At 59.1% G+C, this 19814-nt stretch overlaps 1 pseudogene across 1 annotated transcript in view; it reads left to right on the plus strand.

Moving 5' to 3' along the window:
• The window catches only part of LOC307100305 (bifunctional heparan sulfate N-deacetylase/N-sulfotransferase 3-like), a 65332-nt pseudogene extending 46111 nt beyond the window's left edge, over positions 1 to 19221 (plus strand). The window contains exons 5-10 of the transcript in view: positions 7161 to 7345; positions 8854 to 8977; positions 11490 to 11560; positions 14059 to 14233; positions 17295 to 17446; positions 19071 to 19221. The product of the transcript in view is annotated as a bifunctional heparan sulfate N-deacetylase/N-sulfotransferase 3-like (transcript). The remainder of the gene's footprint in view (positions 1 to 7160; positions 7346 to 8853; positions 8978 to 11489; positions 11561 to 14058; positions 14234 to 17294; positions 17447 to 19070) is intronic.
• Positions 19222 to 19814: the final 593 nt, after the last annotated feature.

The raw sequence follows: 19814 nt of genomic DNA on the forward strand, positions 1-19814 counted from the left end.
AGAATGGTGGGTTTTCATCTATTTTATATACTAGAGGCCCAGTGCATTAAATTCGTGCATGCAGGGGGGGTGTCCCTCAGCCCAGCCTGCACCCTCTCCAATCTGGGACCCCTCGAGGGATGTCTGATTGCCGGTTTAGGCCCAATCCCACCGGGCCTAAACAGGCAGTCAGACATCCCTCTCACAATCCAGGACTGCTGGCTCCCAACTGCTCGCCTGCCTGCCAGCCTGATTGATGCCTAACTGCTCCCCTGCCAGACTGATTGCCCCTAACTGCCCTCCCCTGCTGGCCCTGTCACCCCTAACTGCCCTCACTTGTCAGCCTGGTCACCCCTAACTGCCCTCCCCTGCCAGCCTCTTCACCCCCAACTGCCCTCCCCTGCAGGCCTGGTCACCCCTAACTGTCCTCCCCTGCTGGCCTGGTCACCCCAACTGCCCTCCCCTGCAGGCCTGGTCCCCCCCAACTGCCCTCCCCTGCTGGCCTGGTCCTCCCCCAACTGCCCTCCCCTGCCGGCCCGATTGCCCTTAACTGCCCTCTCCTGCTGGCCTGGTCACCCCAACTGCCCTCCCCTGCAGGCCTGGTGCCCCCCAACTGTCCTCCCCTGCAGGCCTGGTCACCCCCAACTGCCCTCTGCTGCTGGCCTTGTCCCTCCCAACAGTAGCAAAATTACAGTTATGAAGTAGCAACGAAAATAATTTTATGGTTGGGGTCACCACAACATGAGGAACTGTATTAGAAAGGTTGAGAACCACTGTTATATAGGATTACAACCAAAGGAGGGACGTAGGTGGGTTACATGAGACCCATTGGAGATAGACTAGAGAGGCGGGAGAAAGCAAAGCGGGGAACCTCTGGGATTGGATAAAGAGTAAAATGATAGACATGTGCTTCTTTTATTAGGTGGGTGCAGGATAGTTAACATTCAACAATTATTATGATAACAATAACAATGAGGGAATTTGTAGTCTCTGTCCTGGTGCCCAGGGCATTTGGTTGTGCCCTGAGGGCTCCAGAAAAAGGGAAGTTAACAAGTTTCCCAGACACTTCAAGGGTATGTTATTATAGATGCAAAAAGACACATAGCCTCAGTTAAGGTAAAGGTTGATGTTGTCAGGGAAGATACAGGCCTAGGATGTAACTGCCCCCATAACTGCGTTTAGTTAAAGTTTAATTTCAGACCATCCTTTGTGGTGACTTTAGGTCTCTGAGTTTGCAAGACTGCCATGCAGGCCTCCCCTGAGCTTGTCAGGTCAGCATGGGGCCCCTTCCGTCCACATATGTAAATATGGCAATCCCGTTTTAGGAGGTTATTCCTTAAATATACGGGAGGAAGATTACACGTGTTAGTTTAGGATTAGATCGTGGATTAAAATAGGACCTTCCTATTTAGCATTCGAATATAGCAACACTTCTAAAACCACAAAGAGCATGTAAAAAGAACACAGAATTTTAAAGCAAAACCTTAGTGATTACTTGTGCAACCCCTTTATTTCACAAATTGAAAAAAAAGTCAGGTTCCTATACTAAGCTAATAATTTCTTTCCAGATCTCCCATGTCAAAACATACCAGGAACATGCTTGAACACGTGCAATGTTAATGGTCAGAACCAAACCTCAACTCTCTGACCTACAGCTGAGCCTGGCTCGCCCGGCTTTGCCCCTGGAAGTGGTGTTTAAACATGAGACAAGGCTAAAAACTCCTATTTCTTTAATATTAAAAGCTAGAAATAAAAAACATGTGCTTACATCTGTTCACGTAAAAACATTGAAACCTGTAAAGAATTTTTATGAGTTTATCTGAGCCCAACTATCGACATATGCCGGGAAGTAGAACCTCAATGAATTGAGATAATGCTCCAGAGAATGGCGGGTTATATCTATATTTATACATTGCAATCAAAGGAAAGGGACGTAGGTGGGTTACATGAAATCCATTGGTGACAGACTAGAGAGGCGGGAGAAAGCAAATCAGGGAAACCCCTGGGATTGGATAAAAAGTAAAATGATGGACACATACTTAGGTGGGTACAGGAACAATTAACATGATAATGAAGGAATTTGTTGTCTCTGTCCTGGCACCCAGCACATTAGGTTGTGCCCCAAGGGGTCCAGAAAAAGGGAAGTTACAAGTTACCCAGACACTTCAAGGGTATGTTATCATAGATGCAAAAAGACAGCTAGGCTCTGTTAAGGTAAAGGTTGACCTTGTCAGTGAAGATACCGGCCTAGGACGTAACTGCCCACCGTAACTGCGTTTAGTTAAAGTTTAATTTCAGACCATCCTTGGTGGTGACTTTAGGTCTCTGGGTTTGCAGGACCACCATGCAGGCCTCCCCTGGGCTGTCAGGTCAGCATGTGGCCCCTTTCGTCACACATCAGTTCCCAAATATTGGGGAATATTCCAGAACAAGGCCAGGTCTCACGGTGCAGACCTCCCTTTCTCCCTGGGTCCCTGGGGCAGAGCAGGCTCCTGGTGGCTCAAAGCCCCCTGACTGTCATCAGCAGCGCTCACAGGTTTGGAGGTGCTGGGATGTGACCTGCGGTTCATGGCTGGGAGTGCCGCCCTGTTCTGTCCTGTGCCCTTTGGAGACGTCCGTTCGCTGCAGCTGCTCACTGCCTCCTTTGTGCTCCCGGGTTGCAGTGCATCCGCTCACATGCCCAAGCCGATTTAGATGGAAAGGCCGCTAGCCTTTCCCAGCACAGAGTATGTGTCTGGAAATAAGTTTTTGTTGGGGAAAAAAAAAAGTGCTTTAATTTCAGTTTTATAACATCAGCAAAAAAAGTAAAGAAGCAATGAGCTATTTTCATTCTGTTTTTAGCGAAATTATAAATGGCATAAAAATAATTGCATAAATGTGGTCATTTCTAAAAGATGCAACTGAAACGAAGAACTGGAGACTTTGGCTCTCGTTCTTCAGAAACCCCGAAGGTCCTGGCTCCCCCCACCCCAACACGCACAGTCACGTGGCGCCCCCTCCAGCCCCCTCCCCACTCCCCACCGCTGACTGCCCTAACCTTAAACCATGACCATTCCAGGGGGGCGTACGTTGTACAGTGTGCATCACACCTATGATAACATCTATGAGGGCGTCGCCAGAACGGGGGGGGGGGGTGGGGGCGGCGGCGGGGAAGGTGGAGGGAGGCCCGAAGGCAGGCGGCCGTGGGAAGGAGTCGGGGGACTCTAGGTGAGGACATCATTGTGGCTGTCTCCCTCCTGTGTCCGGGGTTGCCACACCCGCCTTTGCCCCCATCATTCAGGCTGTGGCATCGTGCCCGGCCTCTCACTTCTTCGGTGCCCTCAGGGGGCATCTGCCGCCCCTCAGGGCACTGCACAGCCTGATGGCCCCTGTACCTGCGCCTGCTCCTCACTGGGGAGAGCCGGCACTGGCTCACAGGGAGCCTGGGCGGAGCTGCCGAGGACTAGGGGCAACTGACAGAGCCGGAGGGGAAATGAAATACCCGCAGAGGGGACCCTGCTGCCCACGCCACAGCCCTTTCCGGAATCCCGGCTCAGCTCGCAGCCACAGACACCGTCGGACCAGCCACCCTCTCGCCGCCCAACGTGTCCCAGCCCCTCCAGGGGAGTCCAGGTCACACGGTTTCCTTTTGGAATTCACAGGACGAACCGATAGAAGAGAGTTGTATCTGTGTGCGTGTGTGCGAGCGTGTGTGTGCATGTGAGTGCATGTGTGTGTGTGCGTGTGCACGTGCATGTGAGTGTGTGTGCATGTGCATATGTGTGAGTGTGTGTGCACGTGCGTGTGTGCGCGTGTGAGAGTGTGTGTGTGTAATTTGGAACTATTTCTTTAAACTGGAAGTACCACAGTTCGACCTCAAGTCCACTTAGCTTCCAGACGATTTGGCTCCCAGTACCTTGCACTCTCACCACCACAGGGCAGTGACGTCACAGCCCAGGGCTCTGTAAAGTGTCACCCGGCCAGGGAGTGTCCTCTGTCGCTAGCCACACGCCGAGGGACGACAGGAAGACGGCATACTTGGTAGAAACTGGGCAGCAGGCACATACCTGCCGCCTCAGGTGCAGCGGCCCGGGAGGCTCCGTCCGAATGAATGCGGTCTGTGTAGCAGGCGCGCCGAGTGGGTGAGCACGCGTGGGAACAGAGCGCAGGACACGGGGCTGTGCCGGGTGCGGAGGCAGGTCCCGCACGTGCGTGGAAGTCGCTGGTCCTGTCCTGCAGCTCTTACACAAACGCACCCGCAGCTCTTACACAAACGCCCCGCAGCTCTTACACAAACACACCAGCAGATCTTACACAAACGCACCCGAGCTCTTACGCAAACGCCCCACAGCTCTGACACAAATGCCCCGCAGCTCTTACACAAACACACCAGCAGATCTTACACAAACGCACCCGAGCTCTTACACAAACGCACCCTCAGCTCTTACACAAACGCACCCGCAGCTCTTACACAAACGCCCCACAGCTCTTACACAAACGCCCCACAGCTCTTACACAAACGCCCCACAGCTCTTACACAGACGCACCCTCAGCTCTGACACAGACGCACCCGCAGCTCTTACACACACGCACCCGCAGCTCTTACACAAATGCCCCACAGCTCTTTCTTACACAAACGCCCCGCAGCTCTTACACAAACGCACCCGCAGCTCTTACACAAACGCACCCGCAGCTCTTACACACACGCACCCGCAGCTCTTACACAAACGCACCCGCAGCTCTTTCTTACACAAACGCACCCGCAGCTCTTACACAAACGCACCCTCAGCTCTTACACAAATGCACCCTCAGCTCTGACACAGACGCACCCGCAGCTCTTACACACACGCACCCGCAGCTCTTACACAAATGCCCCACAGCTCTTTCTTACACAAACGCCCCACAGCTCTTACACAAACGCACCCGCAGCTCTTACACAAACGCACCCGCAGCTCTTACACACACGCACCCGCAGCTCTTACACAAACGCACCCGCAGCTCTTTCTTACACAAACGCACCCGCAGCTCTTACACAAACGCACCCTCAGCTCTTACACAAACGCCCCGCAACTCTTACACAAACGCCCCACAGCTCTTACACAAACGCCCCACAGCTCTTACACAGACGCACCCTCAGCTCTGACACAGACGCACCCGCAGCTCTTACACAAATGCACCCGCAACTCTTACACAAACGCCCCACAGCTCTTACACAAACGCCCCACAGCTCTTACACAGACGCACCCTCAGCTCTGACACAGACGCACCCACAGCTCTTACACACACGCACCCGCAGCTCTTACACAAACGCACCCGCAGCTCTTACACAAACACACCCGCAGCTCTTACACAAACGCACCCACAGCTCTTACACAAACGCCCCGCAGCTCTTACACACACGCACCCGCAGCTCTTACACAAACGCACCCGCAGCTCTTTCTTACACAAACGCACCCGCAGCTCTTACACAAACACACCCGCAGCTCTTACACAAACGCACCCGCAGCTCTTACACAAACGCCCCACAGCTCTTACACAAACGCCCCGCAGATCTTACACAAACGCCACGCATATCTTACACAAACACACCCGCAGCTCTTACACAAACGCCCCGCAGCTCTTAAACAAACACACCAGCAGGCTCTTACACAAACGCACCCTCAGCTCTGACACAGACGCACCCGCAGCTCTTACACAAACACCCCACAGCTCTTACACAAACGCCCGCAGATCTTACACAAACGCACCAGCAGCTCTTACACAAATGCACCCGCAGCTCTTACACAAACACACCCGCAGCTCTTACACAAACGCCCCGCAGCTCTTACACAAACACACCCGCAGCTCTTACACAAATGCCCTGCAGCTCTTACACAAACACACCCGCAGCTCTTAAACAAACGCCCCGCAGCTCTTACACAAACACACCCGCAGCTCTTACACAAACGCCCTGCAGCTCTTACACAAACGCACCAGCAGCTCTTACACAAACGCCCCGCAGCTCTTTCTTACACAAACACACCCGCAGCTCTTACACAAGCGCACACGCAGCTCTTACACAAACACACCCGCAGCTCTTACACAAACGCACACGCAGCTCTTACACAAATACACCCGCAGCTCTTACACAAACACACCCGCAGCTCTTACACAAACACACCCCCAGCTCTTACACAAACACACCCACAGCTCTTACACAAACGCCCATGCAGCTCTTACACAGACGCCCCGCAGCTCTTACACAAGCGCACACGCAGCTCTTACACAAACGCACCCACAGCTCTTTCTTACACAAATGCACCCGCAGCTCTTACACAAACACACCCGCAGCTCTTACACAAACGCCCTGCAGCTCTTACACAAATGCACCCGCAGCTCTTACACAAACACATCCGCAGCTCTTACACAAACGCCCCGCAGCTCTTTCTTACACAAACACACCCGCAGCTCTTACACAAGCGCACACGCAGCTCTTACACAAACACACCCGCAGCTCTTACACAAACGCACACGCAGCTCTTACACAAACACACCCGCAGCTCTTACACAAACACACCCGCAACTCTTACACAAACACACCCGCAGCTCTTACACAAACGCCCATGCAGCTCTTACACAGACACACCCGCAGCTCTTACACAAGCGCACACGCAGCTCTTACACAAACGCACCCGCAGCTCTTACACAAACGCCCATGCAGCTCTTACACAGACACACCCGCAGCTCTTACACAAGCGCACACGCAGCTCTTACACAAACGCACCCGCAGCTCTTTCTTACACAAATGCACCCGCAGCTCTTACACAAACGCCCCGCAGCTCTTTATACAGACGCCCCCGCAGCTCTTACACAAACGCCCTGCAGCTCTTACACAAACACACCCGCAGCTCTTACACAAACACACCCGCAGCTCTTACACAAGCGCACACACAGCTCTGACACAAACACACCAGCAGCTCTTTCTTACACAAACGCCCCGCAGTTCTTTCTTACACAAACGCCTCACAGCTCTTTCTTACACAAATGCCCCGCAGCTGCCAGTGACCGCTGCCAGGGTTCAGGGCGTCTAGCGCGGGACACGTGGACTAATTTTACCAACAAGGGGCGATGGGGTTAAAGGCGGCATAACACACGTGGCCTCCGGGGAAGGACGAGGGTGGAGCCGGACGCGCCCGCACTAACCAGCCTCTGCTCGTCCTCAGCACACGGCCTCCTCACGGACACGGGCTACGCGGTGGCCCCGCACCACTCGGGCGTGTACCCGGTGCAGGGGCAGCTGTACGCGGCCTGGAAGCAGGTGTGGGGCGTCCAGGTGACCAGCACGGAGGAGTACCCGCACCTGAAGCCGGCGCGGCATCGCAGGGGCTTCGTCCACGACGGCATCATGGTGAGCCGGGTGGGGCGGGCGGTCGGGGTCCCAGCGCACTGGGAGGGGAGCCCCAGCGGCCCCCTGGGAGCGAGCCTGCAGGAATGGCTCCCAGCGGGAGGTGCGCCCTCAGAGCTAAGTCAGGGGTCTCCTTTGAACTCCGGAGTAGCTTCCCCTGTCCCGCCGCCCGCACTGCGGTAGGCTAAGGGAACACGGCATCTGAGCCACAGTGTGGGCACGTCTCCTCCAAAAGAGGCCTCGTGCGTAACCTCCGCGGGCTCTGCGTGCTGACCGTGCTCCCGTGACAGGCCCGGTGTCCCCCACTTCACCAGGTCAGACTGAACCCAGCGCTGACCGCGCCCAGCGCCTGTGAGGTCCCGCCTGACCCGTGCGGGTCGCAGGCAAGCACACAGCAGGCCCTCCCTCGCCGCCCGCCCTGCGTGTGTTTGGTTGTGTGTTTTTCACGCTGGTGACAAACGTATGTTGTAAGACCTGTCGCTACCTAACACCTGTGAGCCTTCCCAGAGGGGTTCCGGCCTCATCTTCTCCCAAATCAAACAAGGCGGGGACGGGGGGGTGGGGGGAAGCGGGCAGGCGCTGTGAACCCAGTCAGACCGCTGCGGACTCGGCGCTCAGGACAGGAGCAGGGCCGCGGGGGAGTCTGTAGAATGCGTGGGCCAAAGCCCTTCGTTCACGGTGGGAACGGGGTCGCGATGCCAGGCCCGGCCAGGGCACGGCCTCCCCCGCACCGTCTGCTGTGACCGCTGAGAAGAGGGGGGAAGCTGTGCGGTTTGGGCAAGTCCTCGTCACCAGCGAGCGCGCTGAAGCGTCATGGCCTCCACATGCACGGGGCGGGACGGGGGCTTTCCACTAAGTGGCCTTCTGTCGTGTGCTGTGACACTTGATAAAGGGACTGACCGGTGCATCACCCTCTGACCTCTGCATCACCCTCTGACCTCTGCATCACCCTCTGACCTCTGCATCACCCTCTGACCTCTGCATCACCCTCTGACCTCTGGGCCTGGGGCCGCGGACCTGGGCCCCGGGCGGGCCCTCCCCACGGGGGCAGCGTGGGCCCTGACTCACAACGTCACCTCCTAAGACCCGCGTGACGTCAGTGACCGGCCTCATTGCCGGTGCGTGTGCAGGATCGGGCAGGAAGGATCGCCTGACACTTTCCCGACGAGAATCAACGCAGCGCGGACGCCCGCCGTTTGTTCCGTCTCGTGCCCCTCGTTGTGGTTTTAGTTCTCAGACGCTGGAACACCCTGGGCTTCGTAACAGAAGTACCGCTTGGGGGTTTCACGCAGACGCGTGCCTGCTGGTAAGATAACCCAGTCTCGCCCAGTTTAACGCGTGTCCTGGGCGCGCCCGGTGCCCGCCCGACCGAGACTGGGAGGGGTTCTGGCCCAGGGCGGCCTGAAGCCTGACGCCAGCTTGTGCGCCTTCTTCGGCGAGAAAAGAAGCGGGATTCCAACACACGAGTGGCTTGGGAGGCTCCTTCTCCTGACGGTTCATTCCTCCTGCAGGTTCTCCCAAGACAAACGTGCGGGCTCTTCACGCACACGGTTTCCACAGGGAGTGCCCGGGAGGCCCGGGGCCGGACAGGAGCAGCCAGGGCGGGACCTCTTCTTCACCCTCGTCCTCAACCCAGTAAGTCCCCCGAGGTCTCCATAAATAATGAAACGTAAGGGCAGGTGCAAATTAACCTCCACCCCAACACCAACAATCCCGACTCATACACCGGAAGTAACCTGATCGTCTAACTTCTCTGTTCCTTTTTTTTTTTTTTAATATATTTTTATTGATTTCAGAGAGGAAAGGAGAGGGAGCGAGAGAGAAAAACATCAATGATGGGAGCAAATCATTGATCGGCTGCCTCCTGCATACCCCACACTGGGGACCAAGCCTGCAACCCGGGCATGTGCCCTGACTGGGAATCGAACTGTGACCTCCTGGTTCATAGGTCGATGCTCAACACTGAGCCAGGCCGGCCGGGCTGTTCGCAGGGGTTTTGGTCATGGACTCAGGTTCAGGGGCAGTTAGTGGATGAGCCCATCAGGCGTGAGCCTGGGGCCATGAAGAATTCAATCCTAATTCTTTTTCTGATTCCAAACACAACAAGCAACTTCCCGATTATCCTTGGCTTTCCTACCGAGGTCCTGCGAAAGGAACGCAGCGTGGAGCCCAAGAGCCTGCAGCCGGGACCGCACTCTGCCACGCAGCCTTGGAAACCTCCCTTCCATGGCGAATAGCCCACGTGCCCTGGCTGCCGGGAGGGGCCCTCTGGGGTGCAGGTTCCCATGCTGCGCTTCCTCTCCAGGTCCCCATTTCCCACTAACAGACAGCGCTCCGGTTTTGTCAGGGTCATGGTCTTTGCTAACTTGATTCTACCCTTGAGAAGTGGATGCATCTGTCTAACCGCATGCTGAGGAGTGGATGTGGCCGCCACTGTGGCTGATATGCCTGAGAATTTGCTAGAAGCACTGACAGGTGGAATCGAGGCAGGCAGTGCGCTGCGGGGCTGGCTGCAGGGAGGGCTGTGCTGTGTCAGCGTGATGTCTGCGGTCTCCCTGCCATGGATGCGCCAGAGCCCAGCTCCGCCTCCCGTGCGGCTGGAAACGGCTCGATGCGCGGAGAGCCTCACAGAGCTCAGCCGTATGTTGGACCAAACTTGACAGGAAAATGATATCGGGTTCCAGCTTCTCCCCGAGCAGAGAGAGGAGCCCAGGCCTGAAAAATGTAACAAGCATCCGTCTGCACAGGAAATTCCGCTCCGAGATTTTGCAAATGATCCCTGGTTATGGTGCCAAAGAAACTGGATCTCATGAACTATGTCAGCAGCAATGTGCCGTTTTGTTCAAAATGTAAAAATGGGTCGGAAATTCTGACCGGCTGGCTGGACGGGGAACTGAGCCTCCTGGTGCCGAGACCCGGCCAGGGCGGCCGGCAGGACCGGACAAGGACGTGCGCGGTGGGAGGACACGGGCTGTAGCAGCAGGCCGCTAGCGCGCCCACCTGGCTGGACGCACCCTTGTGCTTAGCTCTGCGCCCAGCACGAGCTGCGGCGGGAGGGCTCGGAGCAGCGCCAGGGCTGTTTGGCTTGGTGCACGCTCCTGTCTGACCTCCCGGCCCCGGAGCCCGGAAGCTCCTCGCGCAGCCGCTCACCGGGTGCGGGCAGCCTCTGTGAGAGTCCGCGTCCTTCCCACCTGCTCCCACCGCCACCTGCAACGTGTCATTTCCTCTGCCGAGATGAAAGCCACGGCTTCCTCTCACTAGGTGACCCGCACAAGATGAGCAGCTGAAATCCGTGACCAGACCCTGATCACCCATCACAGTCCACAGAGACCTCCCGCCCCACAGCGCTCTCTCGGACTTGACCGTGAGCCCTCGGCCGTCTCCCTCCACTCAGCCATCTCCATCTGCTCGCCGGGACTCGCTGCTCACTCCCCTCCCTGAGGGGGAAGACCTTCCACCAGAACCAGCGGCCTTCTCGTCCTGCCACGCCAGTCTCACCCCTCACTCCCTTTCACCATGGAAACATAAAATAAAATAAATACATCTTATTCACTTCACAGAGGAAGGGAGAGGGAGAGCGAGATAGAAACATCCATGATGAGAGAGGATCGTGGATCCTGCACGCCCCACACTGGGGACCGTGCCCTGACCAGGAATCGAACTGTGGCCTCCTGGTTCATAGGTCGACACTCAGCCAGGAGCCGCACGGCCGGGCCGTCAGTTTTTATTGTTACTTCTTCCCTTCCCACCTTTGTCTGGCCCACTGCTCACTCGGTGTCCTATTACCATCACTTGTCCATCAGCGAGCGCCGCCCTCAGGACCACCTCCTCTGGTTGCCTGCTGCTGTCGCTGCCACGTTCCCTCCTTGACAGGCAAAGCTCGGGGTGTGTCCCTCCCCCTGTCCCATCCCAGGCAGCACGACGTTCTCCCAGGCCAACAGCCCCGGGAGGCGCACCTCGGCCCACTGCCCACGGGGCACTGAAGGCGTCCCTCTCCCCCTGCCGAGACGCACAGACCGCAGGGCCCTCAGCCCGGACCGTGTGCGGGGGGAGCGACCCTCAGACGGCACCGCCTCTGTGGCCGGAGCCTCGCGCACACGGGAGGGTCCGCGTCAGCCGGTGCCCGGCTCTCGGTGCTCGGCCTCAGGATCGGATGCTGGCGGCGCTCTGCCCCCTCCATGCCCGCGGCGACCACACAGGGCTTGTTCTTACCGCAACGTGAGGCCGAGGTCAATCTGCACGTTCCCCCGTCACGGCGGGGCAGGCCCTGCAAGGCCCTGGGCTTTGTGAGCACCATCCGGTTCCTGCCGACGCTGCCGGTTCCCGGAGTGTTTACACCCACGTCACACGCCACCTTCGTAGACTGACACCACAAAAGCCCGCCTTCCTGGGACCCCGCTGCCGCCGAGTGTGAGTTCACGGGGCCAGCGTGTGTGACCACACAGGGCAAACCACTTCGCGTCGTTCCAGCCGCACCCACCCGGCTCCTGGCAGCTGCAGCCGCTGCTCCGCTGTGAATTATACTAACACCCGGGGAGCGTCCTCCGGCCTGGCTGGGAGGCCCCTCGGCACGCAGGCAGGCGTGAGCGTGAGAGAGGGCAGGGGTCTGCCCTGCATGCAGCGCGCCCTGCAGCGAGGACACAGAAAGCCGGGCTCTGCCCGGTGGCTCACCCGCAGTGCCTTCCTCGTTCTGATCCGCATCCTCCTGACCCACCTGACCCCTACTGCCACGCCCGTCGGGGTCCCGCACCTTCCTGACCCACCTGTCCCCCTACCGCCATGCCCGTCGGGGTCCCGCACCTTCCTGACCCACCTGTCCCCCTACCGCCACGCCCGCCGGGGTCCCACACCTTCCTGACCCACCTGTCTCCCTACGGCCACACCCGCCGGGGTCCCACACCTTCCTGACCCACCTGTCCCCCTACCGCCATGCCCGCCGGGGTCCCACACCTTCCTGACCCACCTGTCCCCCTACCGCCACGCCTGCCGGGTCCCACACCTTCCTGACCCACCTGTCTCCCTACGGCCACACCCGCCGGGGTCCCACACCTTCCTGACCCACCTGTCTCCCTACGGCCACGCCCGCCGGGGTCCCACACCTTCCTGACCCACCTGTCTCCCTACGGCCACACCCGCCGGGGTCCCACACCTTCCTGACCCACCTGTCCCCCTACCACCATGCCCGCCGGGGTCCCACACCTTCCTGACCCACCTGTCTCCCTACCGCCACGCCCGCCGGGGTCCCGCACCTTCCTGACCCACCTGTCCCCCTACCGCCACGCCCGCCGGGGTCCCACACCTTCCTGACCCACCTGTCCCCCTACCGCCACGCCCGCCGGGGTCCCACACCTTTCTGACCCACCTGTCCCACTACAGCCACGCCCGCCGGGGTCCCGCACCTTCCTGAGCCACCTGTCCCCCTACCGCCACCACCACCGGGGTCCCGCACCTTCCTGACCCACCTGTCCCCCTACCGCCACCACCACCGGGGTCCCGCACCTTCCTGACCCACCTGTCCCCCTACCGCCACCACCACCGGGGTCCTGCACCTTCCTGACCCACCTGTCCCCCTACCGCCACGCCCGCCGGGGTCCCGCACCTTCCTGAGCCGGCCTGCTTCGGGCAGCGCTGGGCCCACCGGCGCCTGAGACGCTGCCGCCCGCGCCGCTGGCCGCTAGTACTTCGCCTCTTCCCGGAGCAGAGGGCCGCTCTGGCAGGGGGATCGGGTTGGGAACAATGAGTTGCCCCCACGCATGTAGCTTGGAGTCCGGGGAAATCATTCCGATCTGAACAGTGACGGCACCTGCGGGCGGGCAGGTGGGGCGGGCAGGCGGGGCGAGGAGCTCACACACGTTGGAAAGGTTAGGAGGCTTGATAAACGATTTCTTCCTGAATTGAAGCAAACCCTCCGTTCCCACGCCCAGTGGGGACCCCGTGAGGGGCTCAGTGGGTGCACTGGTTTTGGTGGGGAGTGAGGGTCAGTGTGCAGACCAGTCGGCTGGGGGTGAGGACATGTGTCGGGTGTGGGGCGGGCAGGCTGGTCCGCCTGGAGTGCACGCCCCTCCAGGGACCAAACACGGCGCAGGGACAGGCGAGCAGAGTCCGAGCTGAGGTCGGAACCACGGGCCCCAGCAGCCGCAGGGGTGGCAGCTGTAAAGGCACAGCTCAGGAACGACTCGGGACGAGGCAAAGCTCTGAGCTCCTTCGGAGAAAATATCACACAAATGAGGCCCCTGCCAGCTGCCCCGGTAACCAGGCTTCGATACACTCTCGTGTGCCCTCGGATGGCAGCAGCGTGTTTTGAACTTAAATCGCCCCTCCGTGGTCGGAGGAGAGTGATCGTCTTAGCAGATACTGACATCAGACAGGGTTCTTTACATGGGAACTCGTTGAATCCTCACAGCTGTCGCATGTGGCAGGTACAGTTATCATCCCATTTTACAGAGGAGGAAACTGAGGCACGGAACGGCTGAGACACTGAGCAGGTCCCACAGCGGGCGGGGGGCAGGGTGGGAGCCAGCTCCAGGCCGAGCCTCGGAGGCTGTGCGTCAGTCGCGGTTCTAAGTGCCGAGTTACCGAGTTACCGGCAGCCTGCGGCACCGCGGCCCTCTCCCTTTTGTTTGGTAACGGCATGAGTGTGTGGGACGCCTGTGACGCCTGCATCACCAGGGGCCGAGGCTGCGCGGGGCCTGACTTGAGACGCGTTCCTTCCGCAGGTACATGGATGTCTTCCCGGCGCCGTCTAAGGCCACCACCGACTTCCTGTTTGAGCAGAGCGCCACTTACTTCCACTCCGAGGAGGCCCCCAAAAGGGCCACGTCTCTCCTCCCCAAAGCCAAGATCATCACCGTCCTCATCCACCCGTCGGACCGCGCCTACTCCTGATACCAGGTGAGGAAACCCCGACAGAACCCGCAGGCCCAGGGAGGACGCAGCCGGGACGATGGTCTCCCACCTCAGGTGGTGGTGGTTGTTTTTAATCGCGCTCAGAGAGGAAGGGAGAGGGGGGAGGAGGAAGAAACATCAGAGATGAGAGAGGATCATTGATGGGCTGCCTCTTGCACGCCCCCAAATGGGGATCGAGCCCACAACCCGGGCCTGTGCCCTGACCGGGAGTCGAACCGTGACCCGGTTCATAGGTTGACGCTCAGCCACTGTGCGAATCCGCTGGGCCCACCTCAGGTTTTAACGAGAAAGATTTGCTGGTTTTCACATCTGCACAAGCGTTGGTAAATCTCCCTTTGTTGCCATGGAGAGACTAACTTTCTCCTTAAGATTTTATTAATTTTGTACTCATTTAATTCACTTATTGAGTAAGATGCATTAGTGCAATGAAGACATTAAATTCGAACGTAACAAAATGATACGTGCTGATGTATATCTGTGCTTCTGTATGTCTGCATCTTAAAGGTAATAATCACTTAACATCGTCATTTTTCACCTAAAACAGTGTGTGCTGCTGCTCTTACCTCGGGTTACTCCCTGAGGCAGAAGCCACGTGTCCTGGGGTAGGGGCGGGAGGCAGTCCTTCCGCCTGGCAGGCGGGCTTGGTCCTGCTGCAGGCTGCCCTGTGTTTTGAAAGCAGCCAGGAGAATATGTGAATGAATACGCTGGGCCGTGCTCCAGTAAAACGTCATGTACAACAGCAAGTGGCCAACTGCCCCAGCCAGTGTGGCTCAGGGACAGAGCATCAGCCCGTGGAATGAGGGGTTCCAGGTTCAATTCCGGTCAAGGGCACGTGCCTCGGGGGCAGGCTCGATGCCCAGCCCTTGTTGGGCTCATATGGGAGGCCAGTAATCGATGTGTCTCTCTCACATGGATGTTTCCCTCTCTGTCTCTCCCCCTCCCTTCCACTCTCTCTAAAAATCAACGAAAAATACCCTCGGGTGAGGATGAGCACAAAGCACACACCAGGAACCCTGAGGACAGGGGGTCCCTGTGAGGCCTGAGATGAAAAGGGGGTGTCTTACGGGCACAAAGCGGGGCTGTGGGCAGGGAGGGGGTGTCGGCGGGTCGGGGCTGGGAAGCAGACCCGGCTCCTCTTTCCTCGGACGCCAGAAAGCTGAGACAAACGTGGATGTTGTGTCCCAAGCCGCTCTCCTGAAACTCGGCACCTGAGGGGCAACACGGTGGCCCCACGGCTCCCAGCCTCCAGGTGAGACAGGGGCGTGGTCCCCGGGCAGGATTTCCCGCAGGTAAACCCGTCACCCAACAGGGGAGAGTCAGGCTCCCCGCACAGGGCCCGCTGCTGGCAGCAGAAGCCGCTTCCCGTCCACAGCGGGGAAGGCACAGCATCGGGCAGTTTCGTGGCGGGCCGGGTGGGAGGGCACCCAGCAGGCCGGGTGGGAGGGCACCCAGCAGGCCGGGTGGGAGGGCACCCAGCAGGCGGGGGTGGGAGGGCGCCCAGCAGGCCGGGTGGGAGGGCACCCAGCAGGCGGGGGTGGGAGGGCGCCCAGCAGGCGGGGGTGGGAGGGCACCCAGAGGGCGGGGCTGGGAGGGCACCCAGAGGGCGGGGCTGGGAGGGCACCCAGCAGGCGGGGGTGGGAGGGCACCCAGCAGGCGGGGGTGGGAGGGCACCCAGCAGGGGGGGGTGGGAGGTCGCCCAGCAGGCGGGGGTGGGAGGGCACCCAGCAGGCGGGGGTGGGAGGGCACCCAGCAGGCGGGGGTGGGAGGGCACCCAGAGGGCGGGAGGGAGGGCACCCAGAGGGCGGGGCTGGGAGGGCACCCAGAGGGCGGGGCTGGGAGGGCACCCAGCAGGCGGGGGTGGGAGGGCACCCAGCAGGCGGGGGTGGGAGGGCGCCCAGCAGGCGGGATCTCGGCATGTGGGTGCGTGTGGCTACAGGCCGGGGACGTGCTGGGAAGCGGAAACCCACAACTGTGCCCAGCCATCGCAGCCAACTCCCGGAGCCGCCTCTTAAACCACAGCGAACAGCAAACTGCAAATTGGTTCGATTTTGCGTCCTTTTCCTTTCCACCAAGTGCCTGGAGAAAGAGGAATGAGCCTTAATCGGCTCAAAGGGAAAGAAGGAAAGTGGAGCCTGGCCACCACTCGGCCGGAAAAACGGAGCCTTTCCTGGAAAAGGCGGTCACAAGGCCGCAGCTGAGGAAGCGCCTCCATCTCACCCGCAGGTCACCCGCAGCAGCAGGTGCAGCCTCCATCTCACCCGCAGGTCACCCGCAGCGGCAGGTGCAGCCTCCATCTCACCCGCAGGTCACCCGCAGCGGCAGGTGCAGGCGCAGCCAGCGGCCGGGCAGCGGGCCCTGGGAACTGGGCCGCCGGGTTCGCTGCTCCGGGACAGTGGACGCCCACAGGTCCCCCCACCCCCAAGCACGAATGTTTATGGGGCGAGTTCCTCAAACCCCGGGGCCCAGCAGGGCCATGAGGGAACCCTTTCCCACGAGGGGGGCTGCTCCCTGCATTTTCTGTGCAGCGAACGATTCCGCTCCCGGAAAAGGCTGCCGCTCGGCGCAGTCAGGCCGGCTCCAGCTGTGGTGTGCGCGATGAAGCTGTGGGCTCAGACAGGGCGCTGCAGTGGGCTAAGCAGAGTCTCCCTCAGGGCTTTTGTAAGGTGCGTACGGGGGGGGGGGGGGGGGGCGCCTAGGTGACAGGAGCGAGTCCCCGGCATGCTGACACTCCCACACAAGGTAAACGGTCTGTCTGTGGGCTCCAAGGGGGCGTTCACGCAACCTCAGAAAGTTTATTTTCAGAATAAAATATATACAGGACTCTGTGCAGCGGGTTAGGAATCCTGTCAACAAGAATTCAGCCGCCACAAAAATTCCCAAAAGCGCACCCTCCCGGGGCCATGGCTTTCACTCCTGCTGCCCCAGAAAGCGCTCCCGCCTGTATGTGCTCTGACCCATGGAGACAGCCCCCCTGCCTGGGACTTGCCAGAGGGGGTCTGGGATTATGATGCCTGTGGTGCCAGCGTAACCCTCCTCTTTCTCGCAGCATCAGCGATCGCACAAAGACCCCACAGCCCTGAGGTTCAGCTTCCATGAGGTGATCTCAGCCAGGCCCCGTGCACCAGCTGACTTCAGGCCTTGTGCCCGGGTGGTACGCCAGCCACCTCGATCGATGGCTCCAGTACTTCCCCCCTCCAGGTACGCGCAGTGAGGGCCTGCACCTTGTCTAAAGCTCACTGCTCCTGCACCTTCTCACAAGCTCAGTGCACCTGCACCTTCTCACAAGCTCGCTGCACCTGCACCTTCTCACAAGCTCACTGCACCTGCACCTTCTCACACATTCCTTGCGTGGAGGGAAGTTTTACTCATGAAAACAGTACCAGGGTCTACTCCGTACTTGCACGTAACGAGATGGTGGCGACAAATAAGAAATAGGCAGGCGTAGAGAAGCACTTAATTTTCTCTCTGTGAGGGTCCCCGGATCATTCTCCCTGCTGTTTCCTAGTCCCACCTTCCCTGACTGGTGGGTTTGGACGCTCCGTAGCCCTGATTCTTATGCTGAGATGAGAGCTTGGGCACCTCTCAACCGAACAGGCCGATGCCAGTGTGCTCAACTAAGTGCCATCGATGCCCCGGCACCACTTGGTTAATTTCCCATGAGGCCTGTTGCTCCTGGCTTCCCCACGTCTCTCCTGGGCCCATCCGCCTGGAGGACAAAGTCACTGTGGACACTGGTGGCCTAGAGCAGTCCAGTCCCGTCCCACGTACCCGTGTGCCTGCCACCACGCTGTCCCGTGACACAGTGGCTACACATAGGGCCGTTGGACTGTCTACGGAAGTTTATGTAAAATTTAGTTCAGTTCCTCAGTCACATGCCCCACTTTTCCACTGCTCAGCGGCCCCTGGGGACCCACCTGTGGGACGTGGCATCCGCACAGAGAGGCTACTGAACGGTGCTGGTCGGACCGAGCAGGAACCATGGAGAAGTGTGGGAGAGAGGCCGGGCTGTGGTTGGGTGACCTCCATCCGGGGTCCTGTCCATCTTGCTGGCCCCACCCCCACCCCCACCCAAACCCGCCCAGGCTGATTCTTCCACGCAGTCTGTGGAGGAACTTCTTCCCGCACGCAGGTCTCTGGGAATCCTGCTTTCCCTGGGACTGGACTCTCAAAGTGTTTCCTACACTTGGCCGTGCCCCCTCAGGGGGACCCCGGAGACCGGCTGGTCCCCTGAGTCACTGCCCCAGGTACTGCTCCAACCTCTCCCCGTTTGCACGGCGGCCCTCGGGGCCTTGTGTCTTTAGACCTGGTTTTATAGTCCCATTTCTTTCCCCCATTTATTGGTTTTGAGAGAGAGAGAGAGAGAGAGAGAGAGAGGAAGGGAGAGGGGGAGAGAGGAACATCAGTGATGAGAGAGAATCGTGGATGGGCTGCCTCCTGCACGCCCCACACTGGGATGGAGCCCTTAACTCGGGCCTGTGCCCTGACCGGAAATTGAACTGTGACCTCCTGGTTCCTGGGCCGATGCTCAAATGCTGAGCCACACGGCCGGCCGGGCTATAGTCACGTTTCTTAAGCTGCCTCCCCCCACGATGGGCCTTTTGCGCTCAGGGTTTGCAGGACTCCTCAGATTCCATTTAGTTCTCAAAGCGCGTTTAATTCCGGACTGTTTCCTGGACCAGGTCATTGGTGGGCAGGCGGGCGCCGGCTCAGAACCCCCCGCACATCCCTCGCACCCCGCGCACCGAGTGAGCGTGGAGGGTGCTGCGGGCACAGGGGCCGACTTCCTCGGCGTGCCCTGCCTTCTTTTCCTTTGCTGATTTAGTTGCTGATTATCGATGGGCAGCAGCTGAGAGCCGACCCCACCGATGGAGGACGTCCAGAGGTTCCTGGGGGTTGCTCACCATTGTAATTACTCCGGAGCTCTAACTAAGTTTATGTCGGATGGGTGGACTGGGGTTCCAGCAGAGAGCTAGGGTTGAGGATGCCTTGGTTTGGGGCGCAGTGTTGGTCAGCTGCTCTGTGCACACTGTCTGGGGTGACGCGACCCCAGGGGGCCGGGGGGGGGTGAGGAGGGGGTATGGTGGAGGCGCCCTCACCTCCGCTGGTTTCTATGCGCGGCTCCTCCCGGGCTCTGCCCTCAGTGTGGGGCGTGCAGGAGGCAGCCCATCCATGATCCTCTCTCACCATCGATGTTTCTCTCTCCCTCTCCCTTCCTCTCTGAAATCAACTTTTAAAAATTAAACAAAAAATTTAAAAAAACATAAAAAAAGAATTTTTAAAACAGAAAAGATAAAACTTTGAAAAAAATTTAAAAAAGAAAACAAGAGCAGCCCAGCGGGAGGCGCGGTAGAGGGAGGCTCTGCTCGCTGAGCCAGAGCCTGCATCCCCGTCCCACAGCTGTCCTCGCCTCGGCCCCTCCCCTTCGGCCTCTGCAGTGACAGCTCGGGTGTGGTTTCCCCGCTGGTTCCCTCTCATTTCCTTGGGCAAAGACTCCACCTGGGCAGGGACCTGGGTGAGGCAAGGGAGACACCGAGGCACCGGCATTTAAGGAGGCCCATCCCCTCGG

This window comes from Cnephaeus nilssonii (genome assembly GCF_951640355.1).
Source record: "Cnephaeus nilssonii genome assembly, chromosome: 5".
Classification (NCBI taxonomy): domain Eukaryota; kingdom Metazoa; phylum Chordata; class Mammalia; order Chiroptera; family Vespertilionidae; genus Cnephaeus; species Cnephaeus nilssonii.